At 41.4% G+C, this 21,319-nt stretch overlaps 1 protein-coding gene across 3 annotated transcripts in view; it reads left to right on the forward strand.

Annotated features, from left to right (window-relative positions):
• The first annotated feature begins 301 nt into the window (after positions 1–301).
• The window catches only part of RNF38 (ring finger protein 38), a 133,187-nt gene continuing 112,169 nt past the window's right edge, over positions 302–21,319 (forward strand). For all 3 annotated transcript variants that reach the window (XM_024126151.3, XM_024126152.3, XM_024126154.3), the window contains exon 1: positions 302–379. The gene's annotated coding sequence lies outside the window, so the exon portion shown is untranslated. The remainder of the gene's footprint in view (positions 380–21,319) is intronic.

Here is a 21,319-nt window from a genome sequence, read left to right on the forward strand (position 1 = left end):
GGGAGCGGCCCCCGCCGCCGCCGCCAACGCCGCCGCCGCCGCCGCCACCGCCGCCGGCCCGGGCCCAGCCAGCGCCCGCCGCGCCGGAGTCGAGTCGTAGCCGGAGCTGCTGCTCGCGGCCCCGCCATGAGCGGAAGCGCCGCCGCCGCGGTCGCCGCCGCCGCCGCCTCAGCAGCCGCGGCCGCCGCGCACTTCCAGCCTCAGTCGTCGTCTCCCAGGCCGGGCCCCGCCGAGCTTGGGCCCCCGCGCCGCCCGCGCCCCCTGCCGCCGCCGCCCCGGCCCGAGCCCGCCGCAGCCGGCCGCCTCAGCCCTCCGGGCCACGGGCCTCTCCGGGCGGGCGCCCAGGGTGGCGGCGCCTGCGGCCGAGCGCCGGGAGCAGGTACGGGGTCCAGGAGCGGGCCAGGCGGGGAGGGGCGTGGGTTGGTCTCGGGTGTGTGTGTTGGGGGGCGCCCAGAGGCGTGTGGTGCAGCCGCCCGGCCCCGCGGCGGGGGTGGAGCGTTGTCCGGGTCAGGTTAGCCCGGCCCCGGAGCCCCTGTGAGCCTTGCGTCTCCGCTGCGCGGAGCGGCTCACAAAGCGTTTTCTCCCCTGGTGGGTAACCCCCTCCCCTAGGGTGGGCAGGGCAGGACCTCTCTAGGTCTCCTCTGGGCGGCGGAGGAAACGGAGGTTTACAGGGGGAAGTGACTTGCCCAAGGTCACATAGCCGGCGAAAGTCGTAACCTGGCTGGGACCACAGGGTCACTCTGGGCCGGCGCGGGCCCGGAGCAGGGGGCGCTGGGAGGAGGAAGAACCCCTAGCCCCGGAGAACCGAGAGAGATTGATCGCGGAGGAGGGGGCGCTAGGCCCCGGCCCCAGGCACGCCCACCCAGCGCTTTTGGGGCTGGCTTAGGAGAAAGGATCTTTTGCAGGCCGGGACGGAGGAGAGTAGCTGCTGATTTGGGGGATTGGTGGTGTCCTGGGGAGCCGCAGGGGGAGAGACTCCTGTGAGGTTGTCCTCTCAGGGAAGAGGGCTTTCTTGAGTGAGTGGGTCAGAGCTTCGGAAAGTTCTTATTGCGGGGAACATTTGGTCTCTGCCAGGCCACCTTTCCCACCACTGCACGGACTAAACCAATCCAGCTGTAATTAATAGGAGGGAGGCCTGCCTGCTTTTGTGGAGACGCCTGTAAGGTGTCTTCTTCACGAAATGGCCCGAGTTTCGTTCCTGCCCCAAACAAGTTTATATATGGCCCTAGTAAAGACGTTTCTGCCACAGAAACCCAAATGAGGTTTTCCCAGGTGGTCTGGACCTGTCACACTTGGAGAACCCCCAGAGAAAGAACAGCTATCCCAGGCGTGAAGGGGTAGGAAGTGAGAGGATTGGGACAGGTCACCCACCTCCCTGGCATGGAAGAGGGCCATGTACTGCATGAGATTCCCGTTTTTCTTTCGGGTGGGTTGTTTTTATTGTGGATGCATCTTGGGAAGGGACTTGGGTTTCTAGAGGCAACGGAGAGAGAGTAGTGTTATAGTCAATGAAGAGGGTCCTGTGGAGTTAGAAAATAGAAGCTGTAGAATGGGGGAAAAGGAGGAAATTTATTCATTGTGGGGGAAGGGAGATGAAAGGGTTGCTTGAAGGGAGGGGGACAGTGTCTAGTGTAGAGAAAAAGATTGGGCTGTTTTAAAGAGGGAGCCAAAGGTAATAAGCTTGAAAGGAGTCTCTTAGAGGTGGATGGTATCTTACAAGGTTGAGTAATAGGTATTGGTCTGCAATCACATCATTTTCTTTGAGTAAAGACAGTTGTAAGTACTTTTACATAATGTTTTGGGTACTCCCCATCCCCCCCCATTCTCTCTCATGTTCTAAGGCTGCAGGCCCGTAGTATTGTCTTGGAAGTAAGCCTTGACAAAAGAGGGAAGGGAAAGACTAATTAGCAAATGCATTAATTAGGGCTCTTTGTCCAAGATGATTCCTTGTTTAAGTCAGCTGTTTTCTTGCTGCCCTCCCGCACCTCAGCTTTCCAGTTGTGGTGGCTGTTGGCAAGGTTCTTTGGGAAGAACTGTCCTTGTTCAGACAAGATGGGTTAAATTTTTCTAAAAAACTGAGAAAAACATATTTGACAGATATATATAAAAGTATGAAAATTTACTTGTCAAAGACTTAAAATCAGGGAAATGCAAATTGAAACATCAGTGACATGCCATTTCACACTCATCAGATTGTCAGAAATTAAATGCTGTGATAACCAAGTGTTAGTAAGGTTATGGGGAAATCACCTTTTATATACTGCTAGTGGGAATGTAAATAGATACAGTCACTCTGGAGAGTAGCATAGTGATGTCTAGCAGGAGGAGGGCAAACAAATCAATGTACATAAAATGTCCATTTCTGGGTATATACTTTAAGAGATCTTTGCACACTTGTCCAAGAAAATAAGTACAAAAGAAGTACAGGAATGTTTATTGCTGCTTAAATGTCCACCAATAGGGAAATACATAAATTGTTAGATAGTCCCACACAATTGAATATTAGAGCACTGAAAAATAAACTATAGCCACATGCATTAAAATGGTTGAATCTTACAAACATAACAGGGGCTGGGGGAGCAAGTAACAGAAGAATTATTAGAGAATGTTTCCACTTGCATAAAATCTGAAAACATGCAAAATAATATTGTCTGTGTACATATGTAGTAATAGTATAAAAAGGTTCATGGTAACAACTAACACCAAATTCAGAGTAGTGGTTATCTCTCAGGAGAGTGGGTGAGGAATGGGATTGATCAGGGGTACACAGAGGGCTTTAGTTATATCTAGTATTCTTTTATTAAACCTGAATCAGAGAATTGCAAATTAAGATTTGCTTATCTTGGATGTAGGGTACTGAGATATTTAAATATTTTTCAGATGTTTGAAATAGTTCTCAACATGCAAAACAATTTCTTGTTTACATAGCAGAGGGTTTTTGTCCCATAATAGTGAAACTCCTAGCTACAGGATCCATCCCAGCACAGCCTGTTAGGCATGCTGGCTGGTGATCCTTTTCTCACCCCATTCTGACCCGCAAAGCCTAGTTTTGTGATGGATGACTTTTATTTTGGAACAGTTGATAGGCACGTGGAGGATTTCCCAGTCTTTCTAAACTTTCTGGTGGACCTAGGTCAGCAGTTTGAGTTTTGTCAAAATATGAGTGCTCCAGGACATTCTGATCTATCAAATGTAGGGAGGGACCCAGAAATCTGATTCTGAACATGTTCCCTAATAGATTCTCATGCCCACTAAAGTTTGAGAACCACTGCCTTAAGGTTTCTTCTGACTCTGGGCTGTACTACGTCTCAGCTTTGCCCAGCCTAGTCCCCAGGCTGCCTTCTGTTGTCCCTCCTGCATGACTGGGACTAATTTGGACCCATATGATATTTAGCTCTTCTGTAGGGCATGAAAGAATGATTGGGTTGGAAGCCATTGAATGTTAAACGCTTCATAATCCAGGTTGTCTATTCCTCTTATTTTCATGCAGGTAGCTAAGGGGCCCACCACCCACCAGGGCTGTTTATCAGGTTTTATAAACTTTAACCACATGTATCACTGTGTATGGTTTTATAGTTAGGATAGGAGCAAAAAAGTGTCTGACTGAGAAGGAAAACTAGCAAATTGGAGAAAGTAAACCCCCAAAGGTAAATGTATGTGATCATGCCTTTCTCTGCAGATGATAGTGATTGTTTGCATGTTTTAGCTTAGCACATGCATTCGAAGTTCAGCTATTTGAACCTGTAGTCAAAGATTGGGGGCTTTAGGAACAGCTGATTATTCCTCTAGATGGAAGAGTTTCCTTTCTCTCAAGTTTGCTAGTTTTCCTTCTTTGCTAGACCCTTTTTCCTCTGGTCCTAATATGTTTGTGAATGAATTTATATTAACATGTGTGAGGATTTCTGGTAATGAAATTTGTGAAATGCTGTTTGTTGTTGGTGACGTTCTTCTTTTTGGAAACCTACTTTGGAGGTGCAGTTTTGCCCCAGGTACACTTTTGCAGGGCTGCTGATTAGGGTTGTATAGCTTGTTCTCAGCACTGGGTGCTTGTTTTGTTTTGCAAGTGGGAGTAGAAACCCATTTTGTGCTCCGCTTACCAAGATGAACACCTTGTGTGGAAACTGTGTCCCCTTAGTGGGGGCACCCTTTTCTAATCCTTACAAAGGTGCTCTGTGAACTAGCATGGCCCTGCGGCTTTGGAACTGTTGGTCCAGCTGTTACCCGTCCATACTCACCACAGGCTCTGTGAAGAGGGCTGGTCACTGCTAGGCCTGAGACTCCAAAAGAGTTTTCTCCATGTGAGCTTTTCATGGGAAAGGGCCTACCCCTGGCTTTTCATTACCATGCTCAGTTGAACCAAAGAGTTCAGCTCAAAATTGTAAAATTTATTATGGGTCTGGAGAAATTGTACAGAATAAACAATTTGATAAATACCATTATTTATGGAAAGACAATGAGAAAGAAATCATTAAAAAGACAAAAGCATCTGGTAAGTGAAGGAGAGAAAGTAGCTATGTGCCACATTTGCTCATGCAGTCACATAGTGCTCACTTTGAGGGGGATATACGATACTATTTTTCTCTTCCTATTTCCCTCTACACTAGTATTCCTGAATTTCTTAAGACCTCAGGCTTTTTAGCCAATTTTGAAAATATTTGCCCATTTGTATTTTCCATTAAGCGGTTGTTTACGCTTCCTGCTGTTTCATTTTTTCTTGGAGAGAGAGGAAGGGGGAGTGCTGAACCAAGAACAAGACTGGACTTCCTACTGCTTTTGCAAATAATGGCAGCCTGTTTTTTCAGAACAGTTGTCATGGAAGAGTGCTGTTCTGTGGGCTCAAGGGAGAGGTACAATTTGAAGTGGTTTCTATTGTCTTTTTTATTATTATTTTAAAACATGATTGAGGGTGGTGGATAGAGGGTTCCATTGTGCTTTTGCTGCTGTCTTGAAGAAATTCTTTTTTAAAGAAAATGTATGTAAATAAAACTGAAAATGTTTAACAAAACTAGTCTTATGCTCACACAAGGAGAATAAACAGTTCTCACCTATAAGCCTCACCCAAAGCAGTTTCAGGGTTTTTTTTCTGTTCTTAGTTTAAATGGATATTAGTGCTATTCTAGGGACTGCTTGGGACAGTTAACCATGTTGGGCAGGTGGAGGAGAGTGATGGGATTATACTAGAGTTTGTCAGTAGCCCCCTCCAGTCATGATATGGAAAGCTGTCACTGTATTGTCTGCTTTTGTGATAAAATATGTGTAGAAATGAGGGAGAGATTGTGAGTTTTGATGTAACCATTTGACCCTGTTGAAAGAAGGGAAGAAGTGGTAAAGAGAAAGAAATACATGCATGGAAGAGAGAGCTGCAAGCAATTAAGTAGTAGAACATTTTGTAGTGCTTCTGGGATGTACCTTAAGTTGAAAGTCACCTGTCAGTATCTGTTCTGCTTCAGCACCTTTGATTTCAGTGTTTGCAGATGGTGCTCACTGATCTTTAGTTGAAGTCTGTTTTATTGTCACAGAGCTGGAAAGCGAGCAGTTTTGAAGACTACACTGAAGTAGTAGGGGAGGCAAAGTAAAACAAGTATTCATTTCATAATCACTTTTGCAACTAGAAGATAGGACTCTAATAATTTTTAAAAAGTATTTTCATTTGGCTTTTAGGCTATTTTATTTTTTTTAATTTTTAATAGATTTGTCTTCCTATGTAGATTTTTGCTGCCGCCTGAATATGTGTTTGAGTGAGCACCTACTGGGTGCTGGTAATACCAGTACTAGCCACTGATTCATTGGGGTGATAGCTTCACTGTCAGAGACTTCATTACCTAAGGTACTGAGAACAGCACAAAGGAGTATGTTTCAGCTACTGCTTTCTTTTCTCCCCCTTTTCGTGCTTCCCTGGCCTTTTGGGCTTGGTGATCTCTCCATCTGTCAGAACAGGTCCTGTCCTTTACTCTCCTCATGGGAGGGGTGCAGAGGCTTTGTAGAACCTTTGGGCTGGACACGCACAAGTAAAACCCCTCGAACAATATTGAACCAGACCCGAAGGCCTCCAGAGTGACCCCAGCTCCTCTTCTTTCGTTGCTGCCTATGTTGCCACCACCCACACTTTGCTGTGGAGGCTGGAAGGCGCCCCCCTCACCCCCAATCATACAAAGAGGCTTTGTGCTCTGAGGATGTTTTAAAGGCGGGATCACTGTAATTATAATTCCCTAAGCACAACCAAGTAATGGGGGCAGACAGGGTAAAGATGGTATCCAAGTACTTGTTGGTAGGGAGAAGTCAGGCGGGGATTAAAAGCATCTGGAGACAGTACCAAAATGGATAATGGAGCGTTGTTGGTAATGCTGACAGGAATGTGTTTAAGTGAATACATTTAAAGGTTTTAAATTCTAATACTTGCAAGATACTTGAAGCTTTAAAAAGCACAAGACAGCCGGAACTTTTTTTTTCTAGTCTAAAACTGTAACTGAAAAGTACTTTACAGTGGGACTTCCGTGATGGCGCAGTGGTTAAGAATCCGCCTGCCAATGCAGGGGACACAGGTTGGAGTCCTGGTCCAGGAAGATCCCACATGCCGCGGAGCAGCTAAGCCCGTGCGCCACAACTACTGAGCCTGTGCTCTAGAGCCCGTGAGTCACAACTACTAAGCCCATGTGCCACAACTACTGAAGCCTGCATGCCTAGAGCCCCTGCTCCGCAGCAAGAGAAGCCACGGCAGTGAGAAGCATGCGCACTGCAACGAAGAGTGGCCCCCACTCGCTGCAGCTGGAGAAAGCCTGCATGCAGCAACGAAAACCCAAGACAGCCAAAAATAAATAAATAAATAATAATAAATAAATTTATATTAAAAAAAAAAGTACTTTACAAGAAGGTATGTAGAAATCCAGGCCTACTTTGTTTTATTCTTGTGTTGCCAGAATGATTGATTGCCCAAGAAAGCCAAATCTATAACTTGCTTACTATCCATGGGGTGCTCTTACTAATCTTTTTTTTTTTTTTTTTTTTTTTTTTTTTTTAAGTTTCTAAAAGTTAACACTGACTGACATCTTGGGAAGGTGATTTCCCCCTACCACCACCAGAAAATAATCAATGAATCTGGGATATGTGTTTAGTAACCTCTTATATCAACCATCCTGTCATGATGTGCTTCTAAGATCTGTTGACAATCTTCTAGTGAACACTTTTTTTTTTACTATGTTAACTATTAGTATATTACTTTTACTAGTGTCTCAAACGTCTTTCTTCCTTCCTGCCTCCCTTCTTTCCTTCCTCCCTCCCTCCCTTCCTTCTTTCTTTCCTTCCTTCCTTCCTTTCTCTCTCTCTCCCTTTTTTACTGACAAATAAAATTGTATGTATTTAGTGTGCAATGTGATGGTTTGATATTTGTGTATACGGCAAAATGATTACCATGGTCAGGTTAATTAATACATTTGTCACTTCACATAACTACCTTTTTTCTTGGTAAGAATGCTTAAGATCTATTTTCTTAGCAAATTTCAAGTATACACTACTATTAACTATAGTCACCATGCTGTACATTAGAGCCTCAGAACTTACTTATCTTATAACTGAAGCCTTGTGCCTTTTGACCAACATCTCATTTCCTCCACTCCCCAGGCCCTGGTAACCACCATTCTACTCTCTGTTTCCGTGAGTTTGACTTTTATATTAAAAAACAAATATTATTTTAGATTCTACGTATAAGTGACATCTTAAAGTATTTATTTGTCTTTCTCTCTTTGGCTTATTTCACTTTACATTATGTCCTCCAGTTTCATCCATGTTGTTGCAAATGGTAGGATTTCCTTTTTTTCTTCATGGCTGAATAATATTCCATTGTATGTATATACCACAACTTCTTCATCCACTCATTCATCAGACACTTAGGTTCTTTCTCTATCTTAGCTATTGTGAATAATGCTGCAATGAACATGGGAGTGCAGATATCTTGAGGAAATCTGCCTTAAATTTATCATCACATAAGAATCCTGGGTAGTCCATTACAAAGATATTGCCCAAATAATCTTTAAAAAGACTGTATCAATCTGACAGCTAAATTTTATGAGATTTAAAAATATACAAGGTTCCATTTTATCTGCTTTTAATGAAAAGTAAGGGTGATTACCCCTGTTTTAGGCAAGTATACTGCTCAGCAGTGACTTAACATTTTACCAGCTGTTACTTGGCTACTTCATTTGCTTAATTTATAGTACATATTTCTTACAATACATATACATATAACCTCTGACTGTTTACTTCACTGCCCTGGTGGCCAGTAAAAGTAACAATAAAACATTTATTGAATGCCTACTATGTACCAGACACAGTGAGGATTTCAGATTTGATTCAGATATACAACAGTTTAGCAATAGACTCTGACAGTGTGTTAGTCGACCAAACAAATTTTTGGGTTTGAGAACATCAAAATTGCATAAATAGTAGTGATAATGATATAATCATGATAATTAACATTGCTAAAGCACAGATCTAATCAGGTCACAAATTTAAGTGGCTGCCTTGTAAGTAAAATATTTTTTGGTTTGGCATTCAAGGCCAGCATAATTGGGTCTTCATTATTCCAGTCTCTACTATTCTTCATGAATATTCTGCAGGGAAGTGTAATGCCCTGTTTCCTTGTGTGTGTATCACTTTCACCTCTGTTTGTTTGATTGTTGCTTCAGCTTTAATTTTTCCTATCTTCTCCAAGTCCTGCTTATTTTTTAATATCTAGATAATAGTGGTCACTTACTGTGTGCTTATTATGTGCAAGGCTCTGTTCTAAGTGGTTTACTTGGGTTAATTCATTTAATTTTCACTACAGTCCTCTAAGGTTGATGCTTTTATCATCTTCATTGTGCAGATGAAGAAACTGGAGCACAGAGAAGTTAAATAACTTGCTAAAGATGACGCAGCTATTAAGAGTGTTACCTAGGATATGAACCCAAGCCGTCTTATTCCAGAGTCTGTATTTTTAGCCATCATGCTTTACGTCTCACTTTATAGATAGCCTAAGCAAACATAGCAGTTAAGTTTTGGTAGGAAGATTGAACATAAGCAAAGGTGACCACTGTCTTAGCCACTAGAGAGAATTTGCAGTCTTCAGTTTTACCTTTGTTCCTCCTGAGAAATACACTCCGTTTAAGTTCTGAATTTTTGTATTAGGATTATTTAATTTTCTTTTTAGTCATTCATTACTTTTTCACATAATAAGGAGTAGGAGTACCTGCATTGGAGTGGGTTCACCTCAGATCAGGCATATTTAAATTGCTTCTTAGAAAATCTCCCATGTTCCGTGATTCTGAACATTGGTCTTAACTCAGTGCTTGTTTGGTCACTTAAGCAGATACAAAACTTCTCATAGAAAAATTTGGCCCTATTCAGAATCCCACCTTTTTGTGGATATGAGTACCTCCCTCTCTGAAATTAGTACAAGAATGGATGTTAGACTTCTTTTTAGCCTTCTTAATTTCCATAATAAACTTTGATTTGTCACAAACTAAAGCATAAACATATCCCTTTATTCAGTGGTATAGAATATGAATATTTCAGGCATCAGTTGGAGAGCCTGGTGCTGTGTTGATGCTGTCTGACATAGTAGATTATTTGAGGAAGATAATGTAGCGTAGTGGTTCCCAAATGAACTACTTCAGACTTGGTTGAAATGCTTGTTGAAAATTCTGTCTTTAGGTGGCCCAAAGTTGGAATCTGAGATTACATTTTCTCAAGCAGTTAGACGTGTTTCTAATATTATTTCGTTTATGTTGTGGGGTTAATAGGCATTGGTGGGCCATCCATTTAGAAAATGTTCTATGGGAAAATAGGATTCTGAGGTCAAAACGAGATATAGTAGTTTTAGACTTTTGGAACATGTCCTGTTTTTGAGTTAAGCACTGCCAGCTCAGTCTTTTTCTTTGTTTATGGATAGTTGGAAAAGAAAAATGAATTCTCCACCTTTCAAATAACTAAGCAATATGAGAATTAATTCATAGGAGGAAGATAGTCTTCTATTCAGGCAGGATAAAAGCTGATTAAATCCAGATAATTGAGGAATTTCCACCCATTTACTGGTTTGCGTTTCTTTAAGAACCTTAGCATCAGAACATCTCTAGAGTTACAGTATGGGGCTCTAATGGAAGACATTGTTGACTGTCTTTGCTGTATATGAAGAATATGAGTCATGAATTCTTGTGATCTAATTATCCAATATTTCCATTAAAAACTATGCATATATTGAAAACAGAAATTACTATTCCATGATATATATATATATTTTTTGAAGAAGATGATGTTGGGGGTAGGAGTTTATGAATTAATTTATTTATTTTTGCTGTGTTGGGGCTTCGTTTCTGTGCGAGGGCTTTCTCTAGTTGTGGCAAGTGGGGGCCACTCTTCATCGCGGTGCGCGGGCCTTTCACCATCGCGGCCTCTCTTGTTGCAGAGCACAGGCTCCAGACTCGCAGGCTCAGCAGTTGTGGCTCACGGGCCTAGTTGCTCCGCAGCATGCGGGATCCTCCCAGACCAGGGCTCGAACCTGTGTCCCCTGCATTAGCAGGCAGATTCTCAACCACTGGGCCACCAGGGAAGCCCTCCATGATATTTTTGAGCTTTAACTTTAAATAAAAGCCACCATTGTGTGCTTAACAACAACAACAAAAAACAACAACAGTTAAACCCAAAACCCTACAAAGGCAACAAGTCAAAAGATTTGCCTTCTTGGGCTTCCCTGGTGGCGCAGTGGTTGAGAGTCCGCCTACTGATGCAGGGGACACGGGTTTGTGCCTTGGTCCGGGAGAATCCCACATGCCACGGAGCGGCTTGGCCCGTGAGCCATGGCCGCTGAGCCTAAGCAGCCGGAGCCTGTGCTCCACAACAGGAGAGGCCACAACAGTGAGAGGCCCGCGTACCCACATGCCACGGAGCGGCTTGGCCCGTGAGCCATGGCCGCTGAGCCTAAGCAGCCGGAGCCTGTGCTCCACAACAGGAGAGGCCACAACAGTGAGAGGCCCGTGTACCGCAAAAAAAAAAAAAAAAAGATTTGCCTTCTTAAAGTGAATCTGTGTTTAATTCATGAAATTATTAATGTTCATGAGATAAAACTAAAGTCAGAATTTGACTCTAGAATGTTTAGGTAATTCTGTACATATTTTGAGTCTAGCTTTTGGTAGAAGAAAATCTTTAAAAAATGAACTCTGTCTCAGTTGCCATAAATGATTTTAAGAAACAATTGTGTGGGGTGGGGATAGAAATCAAACTAGTTTTACCATACCAAAATCTTTTTATAGCACTTTTGAGATGTAAACATGTTCCTTTCTTTTTTTTTCATTTTCATTTTAAAAAATTTTTTAACATCTTTATTAGAAACATGTTTCCTTTTGAAATAGAATTGTTTGATAGAATAGTTATTTTTCCTGATGCTATGTAATTAAAAACCCAAGGCCCAAATTTATTTTGTCATGATTAAAAGTTTCTTTGTATGGAAGAAAAGTTATCAAATGGAAAAGGAGCTTTAGAAATTTTGATTCTGAGATTGCTTTAAGAAGGGAGAGGCAAGTCAAACTGGGTTTGGGCCCCACAGAATTGACTGTGCTACTTCCTGTGTCAGGAAAGCTCAGAGAGAGGGGGCTGTGCTGCCTTGGGGCGGCGCATAAGCCTGGTAGGAACTAGAAGTGAAACTGGAAGTGCCTTAAAAAAGCAGATCGTTGTGTTAGCCCGAGTCAGGCTGCCTAAGCAGTGAGACAGTACGATTCTCAAGCACAAATGTATATGTCGTTGCTTTGGCAGATTTCCTGAGAAAGTCAACATGTTTGCCTGTGACTCAGGACAGACCTGAAGACTCCGTGGAGAAAAATGAGAGAAGAGCAAAGGAAGAGGGGCTTTAGGGTGCGGGTTTTGAAAGAAAATGTCAGCCTTTGAGGGAGGCAGCAGGAAGTTAAAGGTGGAATTCTGGGGACGTTTTCCCCTCCCCACACGCCCTGTAGAGGTGGAGCCTGCAGTATGGAAGTGGAGGGTAGATACACTTTTAAATGTTGATAAAAGTATCCGTGTTAGAGCAGAAAAGGTGTATCCCTGTGCTTTGTTTTAAAATGATGGATTCCCATTACAGTATTAGTGATACAAACAGAGGTTAGCTAGTCTTACATAATTTTATTATGCCTGGGGTTAACATTGAAATTAACTTATTTTAAAAGAAAAATGAGAACTTATGATATAATATTGACACCTAAGAGCAGTACATTTCCAGGGTGGTTTAAAGGTAGTTATGTGCTATCTGTCACACACAAAAGACGACACTGCTAACATGGTCTGCCTAACTAGGGCATGCAGTGCTGATGTTTTTCCCACAGGAGTGATAGATTGAAATTAAAAGAAGTTTAAAACCACTGCTCTTTTTGCTGGCCTCCCCCCTTCCCATCTCCAGAAACCACTCATAATACCCTGTGTGCGGATAGGTGCGGGTAATATGGATTGGGGTTAGGTTTATGGCTCAGAGGTAGACCGGCTTCTTAACACTTCAGTTTACTTACGCATCACCCCAGGATCTAGTTAAAAAGCTGATTCCTAGCAAGGGCACAGGTGATGGGAGTAGTGGCACTCAAACTTTAGCCTGCGTGATCGTCTTGTGGAGGGCTGGTTAAAAGGAAGGTTACTGGGCCCCACTTCCTGAGCTTCTGATTCACTGTACTAGGGTGGGGCCTTTTAAACAAATTCCTAGGTGATGCTAATGCAGCGGTTGGGGGAGTGTGGGGATATTTTGAGAACCACTGAGGTAGGGTGTAAACAACCCTGAGGAGATTCAATCTGTTCCTCTTGGTTTCTTGAGCATTATTTTATAACTGAACTGAAAATGGTGAGGAGAAAAGGTTGCAGAAAGTAATAGGGTGATTAATACTGTTCATGTTGAGCAAACTACACCTCCTAAAGCAATTCTGTGTGTTTTATTGTGGTATGTGTCTCTGTCTAGAAAAAAGTCAGTGACAAACCACATCAAAATGATGATAATAAAGATGATTACTTCTGGAGAAGGATCCAGGATTATGGAGGGTGGGATTTTAGCTTTCTATGTAAATTTTTCATTTTTAATGAAGATATTGTACTTCTATTTATGTAATTAATTTTATAAAAAGGTAAAAGAGATCTGGGCCCGGTACCTTCTATTTACTTCTCCACGCCCGTCCTTCACCCATTTCCACCTGGTTCTCTGCCCCAGGGAAAGAGTTCCCAGGTCTTCTGGTTTCTGGTTGGGTTCAGCCTTAAGAGGAGATTGAAGGGAAGGAGAAGAATGAGGTCAGAATATTTATTCTCTCTCAGGGTAGCCGGCCTTATATTACATGGGTTCTGCTACTCTCTGTGTCCTGTCTTTTTCGGAGCCAGAGTGATAATTGTTATGCTATAACTAGTTCTGTTCATCCCCTGTGGTTTCTGTAGGCCTCACCTCCCAACTTTGTAATTATTCCTTTTATAAATAAACCCCCTTCAGATTATTCTAATTTGATTTTGCCATCTCTTCACTGTTGGGGTAGTGACTGATGGACTCTCCATTCTTATTCCTCTCCTTACTATAATCCCAGAGGTAGTGACAGTGCTATTTAGATATGTGTATCTTTCCAGACATTTTCTATACATAGCGTGGCTGTCAAATAAACAAATAAATAAAACACAGGGATCATATTGTACTTCCTATTCTTTACATTGTTTTTTTTTTTACATCATACTATATTGCGACCATCTTTCTACATCATTGTAATCTACCTCATTTTTAATAACTGTAATATTCCATTGTATTTGATAATGGACGTACCACAATTTAACCAGTTCCTTATATATTTAACAGGACATTTTTAATCATATACTGAATTTTCATTAATACTTAGATCTGTTTCTCACTCTGTTCTATTGATCTGTCAGTATTCTGGCACCAATATTATATGTTTTACTTATTGTAGTTTTATATGGATAAATGCTTTGTAAGGCAACTCCTTGTAGTTATTATTATTTTGAAAAAAGACTTTTGCCTTTCATTACATGCTTTTCCCCACTGTCCAGATATATTTTTTAAAAGTTTTTGTCAGGATTACTGCGAAAATCCCATTGATACACAGATTGGAAAAGCATTAAATTTATGAAGTTGCAAATAGTTGATCTCATCACACTATTAACATCTATCAATCTATTAACATGATTTCTTTCCCCTTTTCTTCCAGTATGTGCCTTAGTAGAGCTTAGTAGTGCCATAGTATGTGCCTTAGTAGGGCTTTGTAGTTTAATTCACATAATGTCAATTCCATAGTATTTTATGTTCTTCTTGCTTTTTAAAAATTATTTATTTATTTATTTAGGCTGCGTTGGGTCTTTGTTGCTGCACGCGGGTTTTCTCTAGTTGCGGCGAGCCGGGGCTACTCTTTGTTGGGGTGCGCGGGCTTCTCACCGCGGTGGCTTCTCTTGTTGCAGAGCATGGGCTCTAGGTGTGCAGGCTGCAGTAGTTGTGGCACACGGGCTCAGTTGTTGTGGCTCGTGGGCTCTAGAGTGCAGGCTCAGTAGTTGTGGCGCACAGGCTTAGTTGCTCCGCGGCATGTGGGATCTTCCCGGACCAGGGCTCAAACCCGTGTCCCTGCATTGGCAGGTGGATTCTTAACCACCGTGCCGCTAGGGAAGCCCCTCTTCTTGCTTTTGACAGTGGGATGTTTTTCATCATATTTTTTGAGCTTTGCTGATGTTAGGGAAAGCTGTTGATTTGTGTATATTTATTTAAAAACCTGCCAATTTCCTGAGCTCTTTCATTCATTTTAGTAATTTTTCATAGATTTTTCTTGGGTATTCCAGTTGGACAACTCTATTATTGGACAATGCTGCTAATTTAGACTCCTTTTCAATACTTTTCCTCTGTTATTTTTCTTTCTTTTTTCATTGGCTACACTATAACATCCAGAAAATGTCATATTCAATATTTGACTGTAGCGTAATGAGGCTGCCTCAGTTGTGTTTCACTGTTCGTTGTGGGGTTGACTGGGGGTCTGAAAGCTGACAAGTTAAAGGAGTAGTATTTTTATTTATTAAGTGCTTTTCTTAGAAAGAATAAGTTTGTCAAATGCCTTCCAACTCAGTTATCTACCCTTGGAGGTTATGTCTCTTTTTACTTATTTATGTGCTGAATTACATTAATCAATTTTTAGTATGGAATTATCCCTAAATTTCTGTAATGGAGCTCATAGTACTGGATTGATTTGTTAGTATTTAGGGCTTTGCTATATAATCACAGGAGAGAAGACCTGTAAGTTTCCTTCCTTGTACCATTCTTGATATAAGGATTTTGGTAGCATGGAAAAATAGCCTTTTGGGAGGAAGGACAGTAACCATTTCTTTTTTTTTTGCTGTACGCGAGCTTCTCACTGTTGTGGCCTCTCCCATTGCAGAGCACAGGCTCCGGAAGCGCAGGCTCAGCGGCCATGGCTCACGGGCCCAGCCGCTCCGCGGCATGTGGGATCTTCCCAGACCGGGGCGCGAACCCGTGTCCCCTGCATTGGCAGGCGGACTCCCAACCACTGTGCCACCAGGGAAGCCCGCCATTTCTATTTTTTTTTTTAGCTTATTCCATTCAGTTTTCGGTTTTTGGTGTATGTGTGTGCTATGGCGGGGCGGGGGGGGGATTTTTTTTTGTAAGAAAATTAAATTCTTTTCCAGATTAAAAAAAAAGTATGAGTGAGTTCATTATGTTCTTTTACTTTTTAAAATTTTCTCTGTAAATGATTTTATGAACTTTCTTCATAAGCTATATTTTGTTCTATTTTGATTAGATTAAAATCTCCCGACCTATTTCCTCATCTGTAAAATAGGTATAATGAAAATGAGCTAATATATATGCCAACTACATAGTAAGCAATCAAATGATTGTTGCTGTTATTTTTTAGAAAAATGATTATCTTTTATTCTTGGATCTATTATTTCTATGTTTTTGTATACCGATTGAGGAATTTCTGTTCTTTATTAAATTCTGTCTGTACACCTTAAAAGATTTAAAAAATGTATACATTTATTGTCTTCTGATTATAAAAATGCACATTGCAAAAAATTCAAACGTTACAGAAATATGTATCAGAAAATTAAGTCCCTTTATCTGAATTCTTCAGAGATCAATGAGAACAGGTTTGTGTGTATACTCATGTGTGTGTGTGTGTTTTACTCTGCACATACATATATGTGTATAAATTTATAAAAAGTGGGACCATATTGTATATACGGTTTTAAAACTTTCTTTGTTTCCACTTTATATCTTGGATCCCTTTCCAAGTCAGTATTTATAGACCTAGTTATTCTTTGCTAAAACCTTTATTTGACATGTGATATATTTATAAAACATGCACATCTTGTAAGTTTGCCAATCAGTGAGAAATCACAATGTGAACACACTTGTGTACCCAACAGTCAGGTCAAGAAATATGATATTACAGTTACCCCAGACACCTTCCATTGTGCCCCCTACCTCGTTCTTTTATAAAATTTAACAGCTTTGTTGAGATATAACTCACATATCACACAGTTCACCCATACTTAGTGTACAGTTCAATGGCTTTTAGTATTTTGGTATATTCATACTTGTGCAGCCATCACCATTGTCTAATTCCAGAATGTTTTCATTGCTCAGAAAAGAAACCCTGTACCCACTGGCAGTCAGTCTCTATTTCCTCCCACCCCAAGCTTAGGAAACAGCTACCTACTTTTCTTTTTCTATAGATTTGCCTATTCTGGACCTTTTATAGTGGAATCTTACAAGATACAGTCTTTTATGACTGGCTTCTTTCACTTAGCATAGTGCTTTCAGGTTCATGTTGTAACATATATCAACATTTCATTCCTTTTCATGACCAAATGATACTCAGTGTATGTATATACTATATTTTATTTATTCATCTATCAATTAATGGACATTTGGGTTGCATTCACTTTTGGACTAATATGAATAATGCTCCTGTGAACATTTGTGTACTAGATTTTGCATGGACATATGTTTACATTTCTTTAAGATACATACATACACACACACACACACACGGACGTATGTTTACATTTCTTTAAGATACATACATACACACACGCACGCGCGCGCGCACACACACATATCTATATCACCCCAGGAGTGGAATTACTGTGTCAAATTATAACTGTTTAAACTTTTGAGGAATTGCCGAACTGTTTTCCAAGGTGGTTGTACCATTTCTTTTTACATTTCCATCAGCAATGTATGAGAGTCCTGATTTCTTCACATTATCATCAAAAACTGTTACTGTCTGTCTGTCTTATCATAATCATCCTACTGGGGGTGCATTGGTAGTTCATTGTAGTTTTGATTTGCATTTCCCTAGTGGCTAGTAATATTGAGCATCTTTTCATGTGTTACTGATCCATGTAGATTTTAAAAAGGCTTTTAAACTTTCTCTGATTGTCAGAGGCAGAGCTAAATAGTATCTTTAGTGTCCTCATAATTTTTTTAAAATTAATTAATTAATTATTTTATTTTTGGCTGTGTTGGGTCTTCATTTCTGTGCGAGGGCTTTCTCTAGTTGTGGCAAGCGGGGGCCACTCTTCATCGCGGTGCATGGGCCTCTCACTATTGCGGCCTCTCTGTTGCGGAGCACAGGCTCCAGACACGCAGGCTCAGTAGTTGTGGCTCACAGGCCTAGTTGCTCCGCGGCATGTGGGATCTTCCCAGACCAGGGCTCGAACCCGTGTCCCCTGCATTAGCAGGCAGATTCTCAACCACTGCGCCACCAGGGAAGCCCCCTCATAATTTTTATACAAGCATTTCAGTACATCTATACTTCTCCACTCTTTATTTTTTAATATAAATATACTGTATAGTTTTATTTATCTGTGTTTTTATAAATTACATATTTTCTTTTGAGAATGATTTTTAAAATGTTTTCATGTATTATGTAGCCAGATTTACAATAGAATTTATTTTATTTTTAAAATTTATTATTTATTTTTGGCTGTGTTGGGTTTTCGTTGCTGCGTGTGGGCTTTATCTAGTTGCGGCAGGCGGGGGCTACTCTTCATTGTGGTGCGCAGGCTTCTCATTGCGGTGGCTTCACTTGTTGCAGAGCACGGGCTCTAGGTGCATGGGCTTCAGTAGTTGTGGCGCGCAGGCTCAGTAGTCGTGGCGCGCAGGCTCAGTAGTCATGGCGTGCAGGCTTAGTTGCTCTGTGGCATGTGGGATCTTCCTGGACCAGGGATTGAACCCATGTCCCCTGCATTGGCAGGCGGATTCTTAACCAGTGTGCCACCAGGGAAGTCCCTTTACAATAGTATTTTAAATTGTTTTGTTGTTGCCTTCCATTCTTAGCTATGCAATAAATGTAAATCAGTTCTTTGGGTGAGTACTGTGAATCATTTTGTTGGGTGAGTACTGTAGTTTTCAGGATCTATGTTTGTACAGATTATGTATAAGATTACATGAGTTGCTGATCTATATGACTTATTGAAACATGTCAAAGGTATGGTTAAGATTTTCATTTCATTGATGTAATTCAGAGCTTTGTTTGCTCTAAATTCATCAGGAGTTTCAAGGTAATATTTTTCAGTCAGTTACCCTTCCAGGGAGAACAGCCTGAGGTAGGGGGTTTGCAGAGAAAAATGATATAGTCTGTTTCTTTGTGATCAGAGAGATGAATAGGGAAACCAGATGGACAGACCGGAGAGCATGGTTCCATTATTTGGAAGAATCAACTAATCCCAGAGCATCATATCTACTTGCCTTTGTTCAAATATAATATGTATATATCTGTCTTCATATTTGTGTGATTCATCAGTACCACTATTCCATCCATGACCCCTTTTCTGAGTTATTACAAATGGTTTTTGTCCAGTGTACTTTGCCTTAGCCAAAAGTTCATATTGAAAACAGTTCATATTGAAATCTAAATGGAAATACTCCTTGAAGAGTCTGTAGGGGATGGCCCACAGGATGATATTGTGAGTTTTCCAAGGCATAGGGGCTAGTATTCAATTTCATGGGCCCAGAAACTGGGCTTTTTTCTGCATGTCTACAGGTGATCAGAAGACTCATGCTGTCTAAATAACAGAAGACTTATATCCATACTGAAAGTACAAGTTTATTAATTTGTAATGTGAAACGACCTTTCTAATGATTTAAATGCAACAGATAAATATGAATGTCTACTGTGTACCAGGCCTACTTACTGAGTATACAGTAGTGAGGTAGCAGAGGTAAAACCTCTGCTCTTATGATGAAGCTTGCATTCTGATGATGTGAGACAAACAATAACTAATAAATATATGTCATAAAGATGGTAAGTGCTAAGAAGATAAATAGAGTAGGTAAGGAAAGATGAGCAAAGAATGAAAGGAGCAAGTGCTATTTAAATCCATTGGCCAAAGAAGGCCTCTTTGTTGTGGTGACATTTGAACTGAGGCCTGAAGGAAGTGGGGAGTCAAACTGCAGGTGTAGAAGCCCTGAGGCTTCAAGGGGCAGGAGGGAATTCTGAGCGGCTAGAGGAGGAGAGTGGCAGGAGGTAGATAGTAACCTTCTAGGCCATTATAAAGACTTTCTTTTAACTTTTGTTCTGAGTGAGATGAGATCACTGAGCAGAGAATGATGATATGATGTGACTTTCTTTTTATCCAGGTCACTGGCAGCTGTGTTGATAATGGGCTGTAGAAGGGTAAGGATTGAAGGAGGAAAAGCTGTTAAGAGGCTGTTTTGGTTGAGCAGGAGATTAAGTGATTTGCCTGCTTCTTGATTATAGCTGGGAAGTCAGCCCTCATCTACCTGACCCTTTTTTCTACTTCTGGAAACTGCTTTTGCCAAGATCAATGATGGTGAGTTGATGTGGCCTGTGGTTCAGGCCACATCTCAGTATGTGTCTTACCAGCATTCTCCATGGAATTCTCCCTCTTTCTTGAATCCTTACCTCTTGACTTCTGTAATCACATAATCCTGGTTTTCCTCTCACCTTTGTGTGTACTTTTTGTTAGCCCCTTCCCCTCAATCGCTACAGGTTTGAGTTGCTCAGGGCTTGGTCCTGTACCCTCATCTCTTCTGTTTTCTCTTGATGATATCGTTTGTTCCCAAGGATTTTAAATATCATTTATATGCTGAGAATTCCCAAATTTATATTTTACAAGGAGCTCATATTTTACATGTCAAAGACTAAACTTACTATCCAGCCAAAACTGAGGGGGAACTTGTCTCCCCCACTACCCCCCATTTTCCCCCTCAGATAATGGCATCCAATTGCTTAAACCGGGAACCTAGGAGTCATTTCTGGCACTTTTGTTTTTCTCCCACAACCCTCCCTCTACATCCTTCACCAGGTCCTTTTCAACTCACCTCCAAAATGTATCTTGTACCCTTCCATTTCTTTCCATCGTATCCCTCTCACCTTTCCCCCGAACTACCACTCTAGCCTTTTATTTGGTCATCACACTTCTCTGGCTTCCCTCCCATTTTCTCTGCACAGCAACCAGAGAGCTTTTAAAAGACTGGGTCACGTGGTTACTTAAAGCCATTCATTGGCTTCCTGTTGCACTTGAACTTACCCAGTTTTTCCTTTCCCTCTCACAAGCTGTTTTCTCTGCATAAACTTCTCATTCTGCCCTTTGAGTGCTCAGTTCCTACTCATCCATTAGTGCTCAGCTTTCCTCTGAGGCTTTCCTTGGCTACCCTGTCTAAAGGAGGTTCTACTTCTTTGCTCTCTTATTACACCCTGTTTTTTCCTACATAGCACTTAACCACAAATTACAATTACTCATTCATGGGTTTGCATATGTGGCCCAGATACTTGTCCTGTCCTTTAGCAGAAGACTTTGGTCTTCATTGTAACTGATCACAGAGAAAGTGAGTTCAGAAAAGGCTGCAAATAATTTTCGACTTTGTCTTGGGTGAGTTCCCAGAAGCCCATTCTCTGATCTTCCTTCCTTTTCTATAACCTTTATTTATTTATTTTTTTTGCCCAAGACTGGGGAGATCTTTGACAGCTTGTGTTCAAGCCTGGGTTGACTTGTTCCTGGCTCCAGCCAGTAAGGTGGTTTTGATCATCATGTTCTTCAAAACTGAACATTTATAGGATAGACCAAGACCTCCCTCTTATTTGGCCAGCTCTCCTAATATTAACTTTGGTATATTATCCTAAAGTACCTCCTTCTGACCACAAGTTTGGCATTGGGAAGAATCGAAGGAATGAAGGGGACTCAGGTCCCCCTATCCTCCCCCGCCCCTTTAGAAATTGTCTTCCCTACTAGACTGCAAGCAGCATGAGGAGTTAATGTCTCCTGTTTTCACCATCATGATGTACCCAGGGTTTAT

Source organism: Physeter macrocephalus, chromosome 9 (genome assembly GCF_002837175.3).
Source record: "Physeter macrocephalus isolate SW-GA chromosome 9, ASM283717v5, whole genome shotgun sequence".
In the NCBI taxonomy this organism is placed as follows: domain Eukaryota; kingdom Metazoa; phylum Chordata; class Mammalia; order Artiodactyla; family Physeteridae; genus Physeter; species Physeter macrocephalus.